This window comes from Manacus candei, unplaced genomic scaffold (assembly GCF_025592945.1).
Source record: "Manacus candei isolate 608988 ecotype Guabito, Panama unplaced genomic scaffold, ASM2559294v1 h1tg000005l, whole genome shotgun sequence".
In the NCBI taxonomy this organism is placed as follows: Eukaryota; Metazoa; Chordata; class Aves; order Passeriformes; family Pipridae; genus Manacus; species Manacus candei.
The window spans coordinates 26,801,462-26,820,913 of NW_026138053.1; positions in this window are offsets into that span (position 1 = coordinate 26,801,462).

A 19,452-nucleotide genomic window follows, 5' to 3' on the forward strand; every position below is an offset into this window, starting at 1 on the left:
GATTGCTGGTGGTTACAAGAGCTTTCATTTTCATAAGGTTTTCCATCGTGAGACTGATGCTACCCTTGAACCTGAAAATGGCTGGCAAGAGACTTCTGGGTGACCAGAGGAGACTGTCACAGCAGTGTCTGGGGGGAGATGCTGGAGTCACTCAGGCAGAGCAAGTTCTTCTCTGAGCCAACTGATCCTTGGCAGGTGGCAAACAGAGCAAAACTGTGAGTAAGTACCCTCAGAATGGAAAAGGGAGATGATATCAGTTCACTTTGGTTGCATTTCCATCAGTGTTTATCAAGGGAAAGTACTCCTGGGTGAAGGAGAACATCACATACAGGAGATCACCACCAAAGCTGAACATGGATGAAAATTTAATGGGGCTTGTATATTATAACTGGTGTCTTTCATGACCACCATGGAATACCCAGGGAAGTCATGTGATGGGAAATTAAGTTTACAACCCCAGTCCACATGAGTGGATGGAGCCTCCTCATGTATTATGCTCTAATTGCAATTAAGAGCTCTGTGTACAGGAAGTCTCTTAGCAATTAAATGTTCTGCTTGAGCTTGGGATCAGGAGTGTACTCAGATGTAACTGTTGAGCTGGAGAAGGTCTGTAAGACCAAAAACAATGTGAAAATAAACAAACACACCTTCATGGAAAACAACATAGGATCATAGAGTCATTAAGGTTGGAAAAGGCCTGATCCCCACCTTGTCACCCAGCCCATAGCACTGAGTGCCACAGCCAGTCACTCCCTGTGCTCATAAACTCTTGTGCAAATACTTCCTGGGAATAAATATAAAAATAGAACACTCAGTTAAGCCCTAAAAGTGTCGCAGTAGCAGGACCTTCCCCTTCAGGCTGGTGACAGAGTCCTCCATGGCAGCCAAGCTCAGACTGAGCTGCTCTGTCTGGCGTGGGAGGTGCATTATCCAGCCTGAAAGCTAAACTTCAGAGGAGCTGCTTACCCTGGATCAGCTTACCCTTCCCAGTGGAGGTCTGGAGGTTTAAATGCTCACCTACACGCTGCTTATTTTGCCTTAGTGCCTTCATGACTCAGTGGGTCAATAGGCCAAAGCCCAACTACCCCAGCTTCAGGCTGTGACACCTGAACTTTAGGCTGGGAGGAAGAACAAGGTCTTCCTCACGTCAAAGGAGCAATATCTTTCATTTAAACTTCACAAAGAGCTAATAAAGCTCCCCCACCTTTGCACAGAGGAAGCAGGTATCAATCACATCTCCTGAGTGCTGGTGTCTCGGAGAGATGGGAAGCAACTTGCCCAGTTGAGCTGGATCCTTGTTTTAGTCAGCAGGTAACATCCTCAACATAAGAAGATATTGGTTTTAGGTATTAACACTTCACTATACAAAACCTGTCTTCAGCTGAAAAATAGGTTGTTTAATGAGGGAATAAATACAATGAACCCCTTTGAAATGCAAAACGGCTTTTGGTAGTAGCAGAGTAAATATTTAAAGTACTTCTTACTAATCAAACTCAGATGTTCCCTGCCCAAAACTGGATGCACAGCAGTCAATGGGCTCAATACAACAAAGACAAAATATAATTAGTAATAATAATAATCCATGCAGATTCCACCAGAAGGGCACTATAATACCCTACTCCAGTTCTCTTTGTCTCTGCACAGATGTCTTCTTATTTCTTTGCAGTCCATTGACAGTGACATCGTTCCTCAAGGGAATGACGAGTTATTTCTGTAACATTTCAAAGTTGAAATTTATATTTTAATGTGGCAATAGTATTTAACATACAGCAAGGCACTGAAATAGGGCCTGAAAATGTCAGCTGTTATGAGCAGTGCTTTGTGGAAAGGGATTATTCACTTGTTTGCTTCATTCCAATATTTATAGTTAGAAATGTCACCACTGTGGAGTTCAACCACCTCTCCCATAATTTAGATAATTTTACTTTTTTAGGGATTTGCTCTTATTTCACAGTGATAACAAACACTGCCACTTTCATAAACAGCCATTATCTCTTCCCCTCCACAAATTATTTTCATGGAGCAAAATACATGGAGAATTTGCAAATATGGGACCACAGTTTCAGATGCTTCCTGTTGACTCTTACTTTGTCCCTCTGTGAGGGTGGGGAGGCACTGGCACAGGTTGCCCAGAGAAGCTGTGGCTGCCCCTGGATCCCTGGAAGTGTCCAAGGCCAGGTTGGACGGGGCTTGGAGCAGCCTGGGCTGGTGGAAGGTGTCCCTGCCCAGGGCAGGGGGTGGCACTGGATGATCTTCAAGGTTTCTTCCCACCTAAACCATTCTATGAGTCTTTGATATGTCTGAGAGGTTGTGGAGAGCAGGAGTGACCAGGAAAGGTTTGCAGCTGCCCAAATCCTGTCTGCCCAATCTCAGCAAAATATGAAGCAAAGGCCAACTGCTCCCAGTTCCAACAGCTAATGGAAATCTACCCTCCTTCAGTTAAAACTCATTATCCCTCGTCCTATCACTACATGCCCTTGTAAAATGCATATATAAGTGTACATATAAAAATATGTAGAGCTGTAAAACCTGGTGGGGACCTTGAGTCATAATTTTGGTACTCACTTTCTCACCTACAGAAAAGTGGCAAATGCACTGTTTCTGTGGATGGCAGACAGACCAGAGAGCAATTACACTCCCCAGTGTGGAACATCTCACATCAACAAGGCTCACTTTGGTGCTGGGGATTCAGTGGGATTCAGCTCCAGTGGGCTCTGGCACAGACCCTAAATATAGAACATTACATGACCTTAATGTTGCTTTTGAAAATAGACTGCTGATACTGAGACTTACATAAAGAAATACATAAATTTACTGTTCAACATGGTGGATAAATGCCCTGTGGCAAACATTTATTAGAGAAGTAGAATGTAATTAAGGTTACTTAATGCTGGGAAAGTAAACATTACTTGGATTATTTTGTCATTCCTAATCTATTAATCAAATCCATCTCAGTTATATTTCCTTATTCACTGTCTTTACTAATGGAGCCTCATTTTCCCTTTCTTCTAAAAGTAATATTTATGTTCCACGCTTAATGTATTTTATGTTTTAATGAAGAACCTCAGTGTTGAAGTGAACATGGGGGTTTTTTCTGTCTTTGAATTTTACACTTACAGGAACTGTTCCACCAAAAAGCAGCTGGGCTTCACACCCAATACACTTTTTCACTTGCAAAACCATATCAGTTAACTAGAGAAAGCATTTCATCTGCCTGTAGGGTCAGCAACTTTATTTTCTTTATTGGGGGCAACTAGTCTTAGAGCATGATCACAGGTTGCCCAGAGAAGCTGTGGCTGCCCCTGGATCCCTGGAAGTGTCCCAGGCCAGGTTGGACAGGGCTTGGAGCAACCTGGGCTAGTGGAAGGTGTCCCTGCCCATGGCAGGGGGTGGCACAGGATGGGCTTTAAGGTCCCTTCCAACCCAAACCATTTGATGATTCTACGATTCTACGACTTAGCAGAAGTCCAGATTCTGGATAGGTTTTCCCTGTCTTTTCTAAATATAAAAGAATGTGCAGGTTTAATAGGTGGTGCTTTGTCATTTCCTAGTGACACCTGCTCCCACTGGGAGGGCCAGCTTCCTTCCAGGGTTGCTGCAGATGCACAGTAATGATCCTTCTAGAGATCAGCGGGGCAGAGTTTTAGATGAGGAGGGGACCAAGGGGTGCCCTTCCTTTCACACTCCCCAGGCAGCAGCAGCTTCAGCCTGGCCTGTGCTGTGGGGAAGCCTCCAGAAAGGGTTTCTGAGCTGGTCACAGGAACCCCAAAGTGCCCAGTCACACCCAGGGCAACAGCACAGAGTAACTCCACTTTTGAGTTGCTGTTCTTCCCTCTGGAAGATCCAGGAGAGCAAAAGCATGTCAGAGACTTCAGGAAGACTGTATGCAGAGCACAGGAAGAGCTCTGGACCCCTGCCAAGGCAGACAAGGGAATTTTATCCCTAGATGAAGTACTGTTTCAAAAGTTTAAAATCCAGGTGACAGCACTGCTGCAGTGCTCCATGGGCACTGACATGCACTCTCCAAGCAGAATCCATAGCAGCTCCCAAAATCCCTAAGCACAGAGTACAGCATGTGAAGAAATGGCTGTGAAGAAATCCAGGGTGGGAAACCCAGGTGAGATCATAAATGCAAGTATAATAGGGAAAAGATGAAAGTGCTGAGCCAAATGTATGTCCTTATGGTTATAAACGGTCTCTATCACACAAAACATCTTTATTTTGTGTCTTGATTTTAACCTGAGGCTGTAACAGCTACTCTAGCTTTGCTTCATTTGTCAGAATTCATCCTGAAAGCAGTTTTATCAGTTTATCTCTGCTGACTTCACTGGAATTATGTCCTTATCTCTCTCCTTCTCTCTAATAAGAGATTCCTGAATTTTCATTCTCACTTTAAAGACTGATAGAAATACCATGTTCTCTCTGTTCATGTAAGCAGAGTCCTGCCCTTTTAGGGTCACATCTAATTTTTGTTAGGTCAACACAGTGTTTTTAATTTATTTCTGTGGGAGCTGATCAGACTTTCATAGGATAAACTAAATTAGGTATCACCTCATAGTATATACTTTGTTAATTTTCAGGAGATGTCATGTGTTTGGGCAGTTTGAAAGGTGAAGTAACATAAACCAGATTTAGTAGATGGAGTAAGAGCTTCTTATGTAAAATCCTTCAAAATGATTTCACATGAAAACAGCCTGGCTCCAGATGATATCCAGGACATGTCAAACAGTTAATGATACACAGTCAGATCTCATATGACACCATGGGAAAGGGGGGGGGGAAAGGGAAGATAAAAAAGTTACAAATACTTTCAAGGCTGTAGCTGTTGAAGATGTAAGAAACATTAGCACAGTCAGTGGGAAGCATTATCTGTACTGAGCAAGGGTTGTTTTCTGGATGTGCTTGTCTGAAAGAATTCTGCCTCTACGTCTCTCCAGGAAATATTGGATAGTTTATGAGTCTACGAGGCAGCAGTAATTAATTGGAGACACTTAAAACCAAGAAATCCCTGGTGTGAGATAAGGGTTATTCAATTTTTTTGAAAAGAACTCGGTAGGCTTTACATGCCTCTTGAGTGATGACAATTATTCATGACACTACATTTAAGAAACTTAGAGCTTATATGGATATGTGAAAATACCACTAACCTCCTGAGACCCAACTTGTAAGTATAAATTGAAAATAAACTATTACAGTGTGTAAAGAACGAGAGATGAAGCATTACTGAATATGCAGAAGTATTTTCTGATCACTGACTGCCATAAAAAGAATTACTAAAGTCACTATAGCTCCACTGAACCCATTGAAATATAGAGATTTAAGGGTTCTGATTATGTCTTGGGGCATCATTTGTGGAAGGTTTTTTTTGCATGACCCATTTTCAAATCCATATCCATTTTTATAATGACAGCGATGAGGAGATAACTAAGAGATAAAAAGATTTCTGAGGCAAGCAGGATGTTCTGTGGTACATATAATTTAGTTCTCACGGTCAGAGGACTGAGATACCTAATTATTAATGGCATTAGATGTTGAAAAAACAGATCTGTGACAGGCTGAAGGGGTCAGATTCCAGGGCAAATAAAAAACATGAATGTAGGTTACGAAAGTTTTGGTTGAGTGGAACCAAAATTGTTTTAGTCTTATAGTGACGAAGCAATATAAATTTGCTGGGTCTTTCTGTCAGAGAAAAAGAATTCTGCCTTATTACTACAGCATCCTCTTTCCATTCCTTGAATGCTTTGAGGAGGTTTTGTTACAAAACAGTAAACTCTGAGTAAAGCTGAAAGTATTTAATACACAAGGGTATGAAGTGGCCTCTTACAAAGAAGGTCAAGAGACTTCATCTGAAGATGAAGGGCAGGCAAATAAAAGGGGAAAAAATATCTCTGTCTTTGCTTCCCACATAGGTCACTGCACTTACCTGGGGCAGAGCAGACCTTTCTTAGGCAGGCTCTGGGGTAACTGAGTTTAGGTAGCCTGTGATCAGCTTTGACTCTTTGTGCTTATAAGGTCCAAAGCTTATAAGTACAATATTTTTCTTGTTTCTGACCACATGCACTAACTGAGCTGGGAGACCTCGTGACTGTTATGACAGCACAGTTTAAGAGAGGCATTTGTATTTGGAGAGACATGATAAACCCTTATCCTTTGAACTTCCTCTAGGGATTGTTTAGGAATAATGAAGCAGAGCAAAACCAATTCAGAAAGATGTTTAACAGGAAAACATTGCCCAGTTGGACGTAATGAACTGGACAAAAGGGTTTGAAATTTAACTTGAACATTTACCTAGTGACAAAGTTTTCGGAATGTTTTCATTTCCAAGTGTAGTTAATCTGTAATGTAAATACTATCCATGTACTTGGGATCTAATGGAGAAGTGTGTATCCAATGGTAAGTACAGTGTACCAGTCCTCCTCTATTTACTGTCCTTTATTCCAGCAGTACCTGGCAAGTAAGTAATTTCTGATACTTTTTTTCATCTGTAAAGGCACATAATTTTTACCTGTTTGGGAAATTCTTGTACTGTATCATGAAGATTTCTCTTGTTTTGACTTGTAAACCAGCAAAATCACAGGTTAGCACTAGTTACAACCTGAAGTTGCTATGGGCATACTGCAGAACACAATGATTTCATTCCATGTAAAGTTCAATGGTGAAGAATCATTGGTTTGAAGGATGACATTTTATTATTTTTATCTATAAAGTTGTCAGTTCACACTCAGGTTTGCATGGGCTAAAAAACATACAATTTGGGCTAGTCAGGTGGAAATGTCATTTCCATTCTATTCCAGATGGACAAGGATTTCTACTCCCAAATGCTTTAGTAAAAAGGACAAGGACTGAAGAGGTTTGAAGACTGAGCCCTTACTCTCTCTCCATGGCCTCTCAATCAATGTTCTATCCAGGCTGTGGCTGGCAGACAGCTCTCAGTGAGTCCTAAGTAATTCCAGCAGGCTGCCTCACTTACAGAATCCCAGACTGGTTTGGGTTGGAAGGGACCTTAAAGCTCATCTCACTTCACCCCTGCCATGGGCAGGGACCCCTTCCACTAGCCCAGGTTGCTCCAAGCCCCATCCAACCTGGCCTTGGACACTCCCAGGGATCCAGGGGCAGCCACAGCTTCTCTGGGCAACCTGTGCCAGGGCCTCCCCACCCTGACAGGGGACAATTCCTTCCCAATATCCCATCTCTCCCTGCCCTCTGGCAGTGGGAAGCCATTCCCTGTGTCCTGTCCCTCCATCCCGTGTCCCCAGTCCCTCTCCAGCTCTCCTGGAGCCCCTTTAGGCCCTGCAAGGGGCTCTCAGGTGTCTTCTCTTCTCCAGGTGAACCCCCCCAGCTCTCCCAGCCTGGCTCCAGAGCAGAGGGGCTCCAGCCCTTGGAGCATCTCCTTGGCCTCCTCTGGACTCACTCCAAAGGTCCACATCTTTCTTGTGCTGGGATTAGACTTCAGGAGTTAGAGCAATGACAATGTGAGTGGTACCTCAGCTGGTGCCTGGGAGAAAATAGAAGCACAGAGGGGATTGTGTTTTGAAGACAAAGGAGTGTGTTGTAGGAGGCTATTTAAGAAAACAAAGCATAAATCATAACACCTACTTGCATGGTAAGGCAGAAATGCACTCAGTCATGTTATCATGGATAAACAAAGCAAGGAGGTGAAAATAGTAGAAGTGTCTGGCTGAGTAATGAGAGGTTTGGATACATGGACCAACTAGACTGTTTGGGAGCAATGAAAAGAGGTTTCAGAGCAGCTTATTTTCCCTTGCAATCCACAACATGCAGAGAGTGCAAATAATAATGGGAAATGCAAACTGTGCTGCCAGATCTGTTCTTCATTTTTATTCTGCTTCATGTGTTTAGGGAAGGGAACATCTTGCACTTTCCTAGATGCCTCAGCTTCAGTTTCTGTGACAGCTTTTTAACTGCCCTTCCTAAAAAACAATGTAATCTTAGTAGAGGGAGGTGAGCAAGACACAGAGCATTAAAAGCAAAGTACCAGAGCTGAACAGCAGTATAATTATCCAAATTACAAGTGATTTGTAGGCAGTCAGTGTGTGAGCAATAAAGGAGGATGCAAGTGTCACTATAGCAGATCTGACAGCACACACCCACCCTGCCTCCTCCTGCATTCCCATCTGCTTCAGATGTCTGGCTAGCCCAGGGCTTTCTGGGCAGATTTACATCTGGTATGAGCATGCAGAGGTGACGGCCAGCACAGCTGCCTGCAAACATGATATCATTGTATCATCTTCTGTATTTAAGGAAAATCAAGTCATTTAAAAAAAAAAAAACAAACAAGCCCCAAAGCCCACCTCCAAACTCCAAAACAAAGGAGCACCATAAACAAGTTGTCGAGATAGAATACAAGACACAGTCCCCCTCCCCTCTGGCTCCATCCAAGGATTCTCTCCCCTTTGTTCTCCTCAAGCTCTGGCATATCTAGGCCAGCATTTACTAATTACCAGGAAATGGAAACCAGTTGCTGAAAAGTGATAAAAGAAAATTCTCATGTTTAAACCCTATGTTGATTTGACAGCAGAAAAAAAGCTTACTCAGAAGAACTTTAAGAAAACAAAAAAATAATTGCATTAGTGGATAATTGGAGCTCAAGCTTGGAGCATTATATAATAGCACTTCCCAATCCAGCTGTGTCTCAGCCCTTTCCCCATCCCTCCGAGCACAAGACACAGCAATAGTTACCACACCTTAGAAACTTTCTAGACCACACCTTTCTTAGAAACCTTAGAAAGGTGTGGTCTACTGTTGTTGAATTACATCAGATCTTGAACGTGAATCCACAAGTAGTTAGAACATGTCAATGACTACAGCAGAGAGAAAGAAGAAATTAAGTAGAAAAAACCCTGCTGAATGCTTACCCTGAATAATCCCTTTATTTTTTTTTCCATTTTTCGTAGAATCATTTAGACTGGAAAAGACCCTCGAGGTTATTTTCAGGTTAGTAAAAAAGGCTTGCATAAAGGTTTGTTTGGAGAACGGGAAGTAGGTGAGGAGAAGGGGGCTGGCATACCATCAGCTACTAACAGCATGCAGAACATGTGTCTGAAAGGAAGAATTCCTAGTGCTTCAGGCCAAGCCATAAAGGACAGAAAGGTGTTTGGGAGCCTGCAGGCTGCATGTGACTGGCAGAGGTATGCAGCCTCCCCAGCCTGGTCACCAGGTCACATCTGGGCAGGCAGGGTTAGACATTACCACTGCAGGCAAAGCTGGGAGTTCACCTGCATGAACACTTGATAAGTTAAGGCATCTGCTTAACTTTATTTCACCTGGTCTAGAGGAAGGTGTCCCTGCCCGTGATGGGAGGGTGGAATGAGATGAGCTTTAAGGTCCCTTCCAAGTTGCCAGATTCAGCCCAAATACATGAATTAGCATTGTTTGGTTCACGTCTGCTTTCTGAGGTGCTTGTCAACTTATGACATGCTCTGAAAAAAATGTTGTTTTCCTAGAGCAACTTTTAAAAGCATTCAAAATGAGAAATATTAGGAGCGTATTCAGTTTTTCTGAAGGGGGAAAGAAATCCCTGAGTAGTCTGCAGAAGTTATTGTAGTGCTAGTTTTATCAGTAGATTTGCAATAAATCCATGGGCTTATATATGGAAACAGAACTGTGTTAGCATTCTGTGAGGAAAAGGCTATTTTGGTCTGTTCATCCACTAAGGACATAAAGCAGACTGTTCTGGCAGCCTTGACAGCAACTCGGAGTTTTCCTGGATATGTTTAAGAAAAGGGTTTTATAACTGTTCACCATATGGAGGGAGAACATGTGATGCAGCCTAAAGCTATTTCCTTTGAAAGCAGAGCTTTATTCCTGTAATAAAGCCATGGATGGAAAAGCCTGTCGTTAACCTGACAAAACAAGGTATCTGGCACGGTTCAATTACAGCACATTTCACTGGATTAAATTTGCAATTCCCTCTGTTATTGCCTGCAGTGGGATATAGGATAACCTTACATTTTAATGGCCCTGTGATTTTTTTGGCTGGGGACCTCTCAAGAAGGCTTTAGGTGGCTCTGAGGAGCTGGTTAGTCCAGAGCCATGTGGGACTCACCACTGGAACAGACACTGGAGTTGTGAGACTATTGCAAGCCTTAGTGGGGTGACAAGGGACAGGGGTCTGGCAAAGTGTTTCAGTGAGACAGTATTTGCTGAGTCCAGCGGACTTTTTTGAACAGAAGGTGTGCTCTGCTGCCCTGGAGCTCTGCCAGCTACTCCAGGCACAGGGATTTTCCAGGCAGAGGGGTTACACTATTGAGTGCAGAATTCCTGATTTCTTTCTGCTGGTGTCCATTAAACCAATATATAAAGATCAGGCTAGTGCTTTTCATGGAGGAGGCATCAGCTGTCTCTTGTCTTCTCCAAAACTTCCTCCTGTGAGGGACAGCAGAGAGGAAGAGGCTTTAACTTCCATCAGAGCAGGAATAGCTCCACTGCAGCTGTTTGCTTTATCCTTGTCCTCTCTGCAGGGAGGAAAACTGCTCTGGGAAGCCTTTCCTCCTCCTTTCTGTCAGAGGCAGCCTGAGTGCAGAGGCTGCAGCACAGGGCAGTATCTTTTCCATGTGTGTGGGGACCTTTTCCTTTCCAGTACAATCCTGGTGTGTGCTCCTTTGTCCCTGGCCTGACCTCCCACCACGGAAGACAAGGCAGTGTTAGAGCAACGTGCACCCACTGGCACTGGTGAACTCTCTTTCTATTTTAACCAGGGAGCAGGAGGGAAAACATTCATCAAAGCAAGCACTAAACCAGACTGTTGGAAAGTAGGGTGATTGTTACAGGTTACAACAAGACCAAGACTCTTAGTTGTTACATGTTCTAGCCAGACCTTTGTGTTTGGTTAAAATAATAGACATTTGTACTTACTTGGAATAAAAGACAATAACCAGAGGTATTTAGCGTGAGCAGGTGTACATGTTGGGGCTTAAATTCAGTGAAGGATGTGAGTAAAAGAATTGTTACCTTGCTTTTTTGTCCAGGAGTACTATCTTACTAATTGTGGAACACAGGTCTGCACAAGATGTTGTCCTGAGTAAGAGCAGAGATAATCACTGCCATCATGTAAATAATGCTGCAATGATAGATTGTTTTAATTAACAGTCTTAGGGGATAAGAATCATGGCCATAATTTTGAAAGCATTTGCAAGTAAATGTACTGTATGTAACCAAAGTAACCTCTGGAACACAGCAACGAGGAACAAGGGTTAGGAACTCAATCTGAGGAGATGAGACATGTCCAGAAAAGGTTAATCCTTCTAAAGGGGAATGGTATTCCCATCACCACCTTGGAGAAATCCTAAATGTTGGATCCCCATACATCAGTCAATACATCAGCACTTGCATCAGACATAGCTATTGCCACAAAGACTCAAGCTGGCTTTCTGCAGTGGGATATACATTTTAATTTATCCATGGGTTTTTGGGGTTTTTTTGTGGTTTTTTTTTTTTGCTGGCTGAGGGCCTCTGTAAAGGGCTTCAGGTAGAAATTATGAAATAACTGATGGAGCACCAATTCTTCTGATATTTGCAATGTGATTATTTGCTACGGTTCAATTTTTATTTATAGTCTTACAGTCCTTAATGGACACAGGAGGATTTCAGTGGCAGGAGGTAAAGTGAGTATTTGTGAAATCCGGGGCTACAGTCTAGAACTTTGGAAAAATAAAATCTAAACATGGAGAAAGTATTAAATATTGAGAAAAACAACGCAAAATAGAAAAGAAATATAAAAAAAAGGAAAGGAAACTTTGAAGCTATGCACAGAGCAACACCGGGGCTAGCAAAACAAAGGCTAGTCCTTGACTACTTATGGGTTTAAAATTTAAAAAAAAAAGTAAAATAAAAAATAAAAACTAATGTTCTATAAACCCGGGGAAGAGAATTTTCAGCAGAGTACGAAAATTTACCGGAGGGGTGTCCCTGGCTCTGCCCCCACCTCCCTCTCTTCCAAAGCCAGCCTGTTGTTAAATTTTTGTTAAATTGATCCTTGTCATTGGGTGGTTGTGGTTTTGTTTGGGGTTTTTTGTTTGTTTGTGGTTTGCTTGTTTGTTTTAAATGAGAGCTGCAGCATCAAGAGTCAAACCACGTTTCTTTCTGCAGTAAGTGAAAAGAGATGGTGCTGCAGTTCTTGCCTCTGTTACTGTGGGGAGAGTGTGTGTGTGTAAATTGGAGGGCAGAGTGAACCCCCGGGTTTCTTTTTAATGTTTTAATTTATACTTTCAGCTTTGGGGAAAAAGGGATCAGTAAGGGGCGAGGAAGGGGAGTGGTGGTGACTGGTGTTTGTTTGGCTCATGCAGACACTGCAGATAACCCATAGTGCTGTGAATCAGCCTCAGCTGGGCCCACTGAACTCAGCCATCAGCCCTGCTTTGCTGAGCTGTGACCCGGGCATTTTTATATATATTTCCATATTATTTATAGTATATATTTAATAGTATATATAATTATATATTACAGTGAGGCACTGGCAAAGCTGTGGCTGCCCCTGGATCCCTGGAAGTGTCCAAGGCCAGGTTGGATGGGGCTTGGAGCAACCTGGGCTAGTAGAAGGTGTCCCTGCCCAGGGCAGGGTTGGAATGAGATGAGCTTTAGGGTGCCTTCAAACCCAAATAATTCCATGATTCTATGATTATTTGGAACAGAGCAACAGGAGGGGAAAAAAAGTCAGTCTGACTGAAAAATACAGAAAAAATTTCTGTGTAATGTGAAAATAGATAATAAAAGGTGTCGTAGCACACTAAACGTTCCACCCAGTTCTAATTGCATTTTACATATCTTTTCATCTTCCAGTACTTTCCTGTTCAAGAGTTTGCTTAAAATTAACTATGCTATATAAATTCCAGAGCCATAATTCACAGTGGTGGGTTGAAAAGTTGTGTTTGTTCATCTTGTCCTTTGTGGAAGGAGAGGTTGGAGCCCAGGTGTGCAGTGGGGAAGAAAAGTGGTCCAGTAGGGCATAGAGACAAAAGGGAACACACAAAGTGTATAAACATGTGAAGGGATAGCAGAGCACTTTGGAAATTATATACACAGAGAAATATAAATATAACCTAAACCCTAACACTGGAAGCTGCTCATGCCAGCTGCACTCCTGCTAAGGTTTCCATTATAGCAACATGTTTTCACCTGCTTCTTTTTTGGGCAGAAGTCCTGCATGGCCTGTTGCTGCTTGAAGACTAATGTTAGAAAACCTGAGCAAAAATTCCTTTGCTGCTCCTTGAAAGCATTACAGGAAAGTAGAATAAATATACACTTCTATTGTAAAAACACCTTGGTTATGCTCCTTAAAATGCTAATGCAAAAAGCAAAAAAACCAGCTGACAGAAAAGATAAAATTGGAACTATGAATGACTCTTTCAGGATCCCAATCATAGCCAGAGAAGGCTTATATTTTCTTTTGAAGTTGCTCTTTCAGTACCTGGAAATGTTTATTTAAAAGCTTCACCCTGCAAGCATCTAAAAGTATTAATTTCATACTTGTGAGTGGTTATTAAGTTCAGTGGGTGTGAGATCACAGTCTAAGTTCTGGTGAATTACTTCATGCTTGGTTTACTGAAGGTGGCATGTCTAGGCTGTCTGGTTGCTGTTGAGACAATTTATAAGCCTCCCAATCAAAGCATTTTCAAAAAAAATTCAAAAGCAGCTGCTTTCAAATCTGGGGGTGGCAGACTGCCCATTTTTGCTATAAAGATTTTGTCACAATTAAACAGACCTGATGCTACATGGTTTAAAATCACTCCTCTGGAAAATGGTTTCTGATATAATAGTCCAAGTAATTTCTCTGTTATGTGTAGCTTTCCTGCAGGGACAGCAGGAACATTCTTCATGAATAGCTATCCTGCTTCCCAGGTTTGCTGCCTGTATGGAAATTCTGTGCCCTGCAGAAGCTCAAATGTTTTCAGATGGCAGGGTTTGCTATACAGGGACTCTCTCAGTAGCAAAGAGGCTTCTTGAAATCTAATTTAATTTGTTTTTTCCCCCTGAATATTTGCTTCTGTCGCTAAACAAGTGACAAACTTTACCATCTTTTAGGTTAAATGTCTGCCAGGTGGTACCTGTAATTCCTGGGAGCACCCAGTAACCTGTGCCTTCCCGAGGGGCAGTGGGAAGTGAAAGGTAGGAGTCTGTCAGTGGTGCAGTTGGATTCCAAGTGACACGGTGAAAAGGTCGGTGCAAATTGGGCATGTGCATAATAATGAGTTTCTCGAGATCAGCGATAGGCTAATGACCCAAATCCCCAGGGATGTTTGCAGTGCACACAGAGGGTGTGCACGTGTGTGGGGTTCCTGAGCTCAGGAGTGCAGGAGGAAATACCGACCCTAGAAGGAAAAAAAAAAAGTGTTAAAGTTACTTTAAATCAGAGTCTAGTTTTCAGAAAATCGAGAATACATTAAAGTGAAAAAATATAAAAAATTGGCTAATGCGAAAGACACAAAATACCCCGAGAAAGCTAAAAAGTGACAAACCAGATTTTACATGTGCTTCACACACCATCACTTCACACCATTACTGAGTTTCCTTATGACAATAAAAGTCCTTTCCTGGTCACTTGTATGTCCCATCTGAACGTCCCTGGATGGATTATCCAGCAGTGCCTGCTGGGTACCTGTAACCTCCTTGCTAAAGTGGAGCACGGTCTTGTCTTGTCTGTTCTGTCAGCTGAGCATTCTCCTCCCTCCCTTCCCACACGGCAGGGTGGGGGCAGAGAGGAAAGAAATCCCCAAGGATTAAAACAGTGTCAGAGCATTAACACTTAGTCGATGACAACTGCTGGGATTAATTCAAGCTGGTCAAATCCCTCTTAGCTAGAATAGGAACCAGCAAACCATCTGGTGGAAAGAGCAGTATGACAGGGCTAAAAGGAAAGACTGTCTGAGTAGGCAAAGGAAACAAATCTTCTCCACAGACTTTTGGGAACTGCTGTGTTTCCTCAGTGTCTGGCCACAGTGAGCCACAGTTTCGACTAGTTTAAATGAAGAGTGTGGCAAAATATTGTGTTTGCAGCACAGAAAAAAAAATTGGTTTTTAAGATTTTAAATTTTCTATAACACACAACCCTTGCAAAAAAAGAAGACCAATGATGCATTCTGTGAAAAAGATATCATCCCATCAAATCTATTTGCCTGTTCTGCTGCCAGACTACTACATTACTGCTGAGTGATCTCTGCAGGTAAATCTTGTCCCTGCTGTTTTCAGCTGCCCTTTCCTACTCCCCACCTTTGAGAAAGGTGTTATGGGATAACCAAAGCGTGTGTGATCACAGAGACAAACCAGGAGTGACCCAAATTCCCAGCTAAGGTTAGTATCACAGCTCCTGGGGCTGGGCAGGCTGGGCTGGCCTACAAAGACGAGGTGATCAACCTGGTAAACTGCTTGGGGGTTAGCTCTGCAGGAATTAAGGGTGTTTGTCTCTGGGGCAGATCAGACAATGTCAATTGGATTGCAGGTGAAGTCTCTCCCCCGTGATGTCACTCCCTGATGTTTATACCAGAAATAAGATGGGTTTAAGCTTGGTTCACTTCTCTTGGTCCCCTTATGAATAAAGGAACCTGTGACACCTTATAAGAATTTAATTTCCAGCCTCTGTTTTCCGAGGTGCTGCTGTTGGCTGGTCCGTAATGGCACCTGGCTGGCTGTGAGGGTTGGTGGTGACTGCATGTGCAGGAAGCTTCCAAGGGTGGCCAGGAAAGACATTTTTCATTCACTTTGATCTGTTAGTTGTTCCCTTTTGAAATCTAGAAATTCTCTTTTGTTTATCAGTCATGAAATGTAAAAGTGTTTATGCAGCTGATGCTGTTGTTCCACAACAAGGTTTTACCAATTTCCTGATTATACAGAGCTTGTTTGTCTGCGGAAAGTTTTCGTCCTGCTGCTCCCCAAATATTGCCAAGGGAAGGAATTTATAAATGCAGCAGGCTGGCTTGTAGTCTGATGTAACAAATGGCTTTGCAAATATAAGCACTGATTTCTTATATTTGGTTTGCTGATAGAAGAACACCAAAGCATTTGTTCACACTCCTCTTTTGAAGGTGGATATTTTTGGTGTGTGAATGGCAGAGTAAATGTGAACAGAGGAGCCCAAGGCTTTTCTGGTGCTTGAAGTGAACCTGTTCTGTGCAGGGCTGGATGGAAAAAAGGTCAACATGCTTTGAGCCTGTGTGGCTACAATAGGGAACCACCTTTTCTCTAAAAACAGTAGTCCTGTTCTTGAGCCCAGCCTTGCCCTCTGAATGCTGCCGGGGTGGGAGAAATGTTTTCAAAATACAAGGCTTCATCACTGCTCAGAAGTTTCATGGAGCCTAAAATAAAGATAAATTGGGAATTTTTGGATCCAGATTTGAAATAAGAGGATCAAAGGACTCAAAATCCCAGCAAAGATAAAAGAGTTTGTTTGCCCCTGTCAGGTCTCACGACTGACACCAAGGGCTCTGCTGAACCCTGCCAGTATCAAGCAGGAAGCATCTGTGTGTGCTTATCAGCTCTGTACAACAAAAGTCACGCATTTCTGGCCTCTGCCTTGTCAGAGATAAAGAGTAAGATGTCTCAACATCTGTGTCAGAGTGTGGGATCTCTCCCAAAATCTGCACTGACTTGGGCTGTATCTTTTCCATCAGTTTATGGGCAGTTTGTCTAATAGCATTAAAACTGTGTGAAAGGTTGAAGCCATCCATCCCCTCTTGTTTTGATCCCGATGATAATCCATCAGTCTGGCCAACTGTTCTCACAAACCAGCTGTGCCCTCAGCATGGAGAATAAATAACAGGAATGAGTCATCCCAGAGAACCAACACGAGTCCTGAAGGTAAAAATTATCCTGGAAAACTGAGTCATGAGAATGCATCTCCACAAAACATCCTGATAAATTAGAAAGCGTACAGCAAGATTCACAGTGCTCTCAATAATTGCTTACCAATCACTAATTATTGATTTCTAGCTACTTCTAAGCGTGGTGCTCCCAAAATAACAGCTCGAGGCAGAACAGTACATGCTATATAGTGTTTTGGGTAAAAGTCCATTAAATTATTTGGGGGGTTAAATTTTAGCCATTGTAAGAATAAACATGCCACGAGTGGCCCACTGCCTTGACTCTAATAGGGGCCAGAAGGGGATGGATGCCAAGAAAAAAGTGAAAACAGGGTTTACATCATACCTTTCCTTCTCCCTCTCTTCCTCTACCTAATCCCTTGTGGTCTCCAAGCCATTTTTTCAGGCAAGGCTGAAGGGATTTGCCAGTTTTATAATCCCAGCTGCAGCTCTGTGCCGAGCAGTTGACCAGTTGCCTTGTGAGCTCCTCCTGTAAGATTTTCACTGATTAAAAATGGAAAAGGCCACAAATGGAAGGGACAACAAAGGTGCAGGACAACCTCTATGGGAGGTTTGACTGAGGAGAAATGAAGCTTCTGGTGGGCCTGTAAACCCTTCACCGAGGGATGCTGGAGATGCACAATATTTGTAGGGGTTTGAAAGAGCTGAACAAGTGCTTTGGAAAGAACAACATCCTCGATTTGTCCAAACCCAACGAGCACCAGCACCATGAGATAAACAGTTGAGTTTCATTCACCTCCAGGCTATTCAAGAACACAAACCCATCTGAAACACCCCCTTTCAGTCTAATCTTCTCTGTGCTGCCTTTTCCGCTCAGTCAGTCCTCACGTGGAAGTTGTTTCCTGCATTTCATCATCTTCATTGCTCGCTTTTGATCCTTTTCCACTTTTAATGTTCTGTGTTTCACCAAAGCTTCCCTGAGTATTCAGTGGGAGAGAACCACAGATGTGTGTAATGGCACACTCTTCTTTTCTGTTTCATGCTGTATTGCTCTGGTAACAACTCCTGAGACCTTCTTTTTTGGAAGTTGATGATTTTAAGAAAGTCTTCATCTAGCCCTGGTTCTCGCTGTGCCTGTTTCCCTGAAGCTGTTCAAAATGTTGATTTAATAATCCCCAACCTAACAAACAATATTTACAAGTATATGCACGCTGAGTTTAATTGGCTTTAATAATTTGAGTGATTTCAATCTGCATCTTTAGGCATCTGGATATCTTTTTTACATTTGGCCTGAAATAATGTTAAATATCTTGTTGTGGCAGTTTGGGGTCACCATAATCATAACTGTGTAACACAGTCTGTGAAACAGAGCTGTGCCATCTGCAATCCCACAGGCTTTGGAATGGACAATCCATGAGATACCTTCCAGTTACTGATAATATGTTCATACACTAATGGTTAATAATAGACCACCTTTGTGTGAAGAAAAGTATGAGGACCCTGTTCCTTCAGGAGACTGAAGATGAACATAAACTTTCAAGGACCACAACAGTTGATCCAATTTGGAGTATGAGTGTACTTCCTTATATTCTTCCCAGCCCTACCTATAGCTGGCAAAAGTAACCAAACAATAATTTACGAAGATATTTTATAGAGAAAAAACCACAATTACATATCTGGACTTACTGTGTGGAAAGAACATCACTCTTTTCCCTTCCCTTCCCCCCTTTTTTCTTTGACTTCCTTTATTTCCAGTGGATCTAATTCCCTGCACTTTTATTCTAGATGTGATTTACAGATTGTTCTCCCAATCTTGTGGTGCTTTGTTCTTTACCAGCTTGATATTGTTAAACTCAGTAGCAAAATCTCTTGAGAAGCTGGAAAAAAAATTCAGGGCAAGCCAGCTCAAATTAATTTCACTGTCTGGAGCACAGTGTTCTTAAGGATGTAAATAACCTAATGCTTAGAATATCTTTGGGATCTTCACAGTTTGTCAGCCTCTATTAGAATACTCTCATGGACAAGTTCTCCAGGATTTAATAAGGGTGAAGCAGAAAGACATTTCCCAGTGTGCAAATGAGTGCACAGTAATTACAGCACTTGGGAGTAACCCCCCCCTTTTTTTTAATATAATTACTTTTAGGACCATGCTGTTTTTATTTTTCAGCACATTCATTTTTACCTCTTTGCTCAAGACCAGAGAAGCAGCAACATTTTTGAGTTTTAGAGTTGGATCCTAATTCCCCCCAGCGCTTGTAGCCACAGGCACCCCATAAAGTTCCTTAGGACTACAGAGTAGGAGAAAATGAAAGGAAAATTACACAGCAGCTGCTGTTTTGATGTTGGAGGCCCTGGCCCAGGTTGCCCAGAGAAGCTGTGGCTGCCCCTGGATCCCTGGAAGTGTCCAAGGCCAGGTTGGACAGGGTTGCTCCCCCCATGGCAGGGGGCGGGACTGGATGGGCTTTAAGGTGCCTTCCAACCCAAACTGTTTTATGATTCCATGATTTGTGCTACTTCTCTGGGTAGCCTTTTTTTTTTCATTCTTGAAGCATACAAAAAAATATAAAAAAATACAAAAAACTCCAAGAATTTTGGGCAAGAATTTTGATGCAGCTGAGGAAATGGCAGAATGGATGATTACAAATGGAGATTCTCAACAAGTGATCCCTTCTCCCTTCCC